Source organism: Pinus tabuliformis, chromosome J, assembly GCF_031772625.1.
Source record: "Pinus tabuliformis cultivar Carrire ecotype Pingquan chromosome J, CPIR1, whole genome shotgun sequence".
NCBI lineage: Eukaryota > Viridiplantae > Streptophyta > Pinopsida > Pinales > Pinaceae > Pinus > Pinus tabuliformis.
The window spans coordinates 318,957,748-318,960,165 of NC_142295.1; the positions used below are offsets into that span (position 1 = coordinate 318,957,748).

A 2,418-nucleotide genomic window follows, 5' to 3' on the forward strand; every position below is an offset into this window, starting at 1 on the left:
TTTTAACGCTCAACTTTGCATCTTATTTTACATCTAGTTGTTGTCTTTTTTTGCATCTAATTTGGTGCCCATTTATGTGTCCTTGTTTTTGCCCAATTTGATATCCTTTTGTATGCCATGTTTTGTTCCCTTCTTTGTGTCAACTATTGCACAATTTTTCACTTCTAATTTAAAACACTTTGTATGTCAATTGTTTCCATTTTGTATTAATTCCTAGTTTAACATCCAATTTTACTTTCAATTTTGCATCCATGGTTACATCCGCATTTGACTTCTTATATAGAGTATATTTTTCTTTACATATATGACCCCCTTTATAGATTCATAGTGAAATATATGATAGTTTCTAAATATCATTAAAGCAGATATCACAATTCAAAATCATTTGTAAAGAAATTTAAGAGAAATTGACAACATCCATCCAAAAAAATAACAATGTGTCATTAACAATTTTCAAAACATGTATAAAATAGCAACATAATACTAATAAAATCAGTATTATTTTTAATCAAAACAAGTAAAATTCAAATATGATTAACAAATCAAAATATTTCATGAATATCATTATTCTACGATAAATTAACAACATACATAAATCAAACTCATCATATGATTACAAAATCAAAATGTCTCATTGATATAGGGTAAATTCACAACACCCATCTAAACATAACAATGTCATTCTACACAATAATTTCTTCATAAAAAACAATGCATGTGCATGCCTAGCTACCACCACCAAGATCATCCTCATGATCATCTTGACCATCCTCATTACTCTGATCCACATCATCACCAACACCGCAACTATCATCATCATCTCCTCCTTCACCACCATCATCCTCATCCTCATCCTCATCATCTCCTGATATATGTTGAACATAATTTGGATCATCGTCTTGGCAATCATTACCTATAGCATTCTGACAAAAAAAATCAATATTACATGTTAGTATTAATTACATAACACGACGCATGTTTTTGTTATACAATGTTAACCATAAAATGAGGTAAGATATAATATCTAATAGTACTAAAAAATAAAATGAAAATATGGTTTAAAAGTATATTGGAAATCCAACTAAGATTACATACCATAGAGTCCATCCAAACAACAAATTCAACCCATCTCTTTTGCTGCAACACCTCCTTTTCCAAATGATTTGGAGGTCTTCCATATTTTAGTTCCTATCAATTAGTAAATAGGGAGAAATTAGATAACAATGACTTTCTTCTAGTACAAAATTTATTAAAAAAATATCACATGTTTAATATACTTACAAAGGTTGTTATCAGTGCTTTTAAACCTTTCTAGCCACTACGATGATTGACTTTTGTCTTGGTTAACCTCGCCTTGGATGCCTTGTCCTTAAACATAAACCAATTCAATTTATTTTCACACAAATACATGTCTAAGATACTTATAAGTATTAATACATTCTAAATAATGTTTAATGAAAAATTCAATACCTGAATGCTCTCATTGCCGGATTTTCTTTGTGCATCCAACTTCTCATATGATTTTACAAGTTCTTTCCATACTTTAAAAGGTATGTCAATAGGTCTTTGTTTCAGTCTTTGATCTTGAGGCATTTTTTAAATTTTTCTTGTTTGGTTAAAAAAAACCGAACAAGTAATTCACATCAATGGCATGGGGACTCTATGGATATGTGTAAAAAAATGGCTATAAAGAAAACATCCAAAAAACATATGAGCTCTCCCTTTGATGGTCACTTGGGGCATATGGCTGGAAAGGAACAACTCCATTTTCGAAAATCAAGGACAATCCTTTCTCAAAGTCCTTCCTAATATTTGCTCCAAATGTCTTAAAATGAAAAACAAAATTCAAACGTCATCCTTAAACATCTCCCTTAAATATAACGTTGGACCATAAATTCTTTACTTTTATTGTTGTCGGCTCTGGAATGATTTTTCTATATGCAATTATATAATGAAATATGTGTGCACTAATGAAAAAACATTGAGTTTCATTTTTCATAATCACAAACAATGAAAAAAGAATCACACGTAACTAGCATCATTTTGGAAATTTTATATTTATTAAAAATCTTTAACATGTTTTCCTCCCATATCTCATAAAAAGGTGTGAAATTTTTTATATACTCTCCAATAAGCACTACAACAAAACCAGCGATTTGGAGGTTTTACACTAAGTTTTTCAACATCGAGCTTACTACGGCTTGCACCACTGGGGTTATTAGTAAGAATCTCATGAGGTTTGCATAGCCATGATTATTAGAATCAAAATAGTAGGATTTGCACTAAAAAACAATTCATAGAGCTTTCCTGCTGGGGAGAAAATCACAAGTTCAACTTCTGCAGTGCAGAGCACCGAGAGCTCGTAAGCTTTCTTCAACAATCCACCTACGTTTGGAAAATGTAGCCTGCCTGTTGGCG

The 2,418-nt window shown here is 31.0% G+C and overlaps 1 long non-coding RNA gene across 1 annotated transcript; it reads right to left on the minus strand.

Annotated features, from left to right (window-relative positions):
- Nucleotides 1-570: 570 nt before the first annotated feature.
- On the minus strand, nucleotides 571-2,201 carry LOC149227026 (uncharacterized). The gene is made up of 3 exons (XR_016247088.1): nucleotides 1,282-2,201; nucleotides 1,096-1,188; nucleotides 571-923 (listed from the first exon to the last, which is right to left on the minus strand). It is a non-coding gene; the product is annotated as an uncharacterized LOC149227026 (long non-coding RNA).
- Between the last annotated feature and the right edge of the window lie 217 nt (nucleotides 2,202-2,418).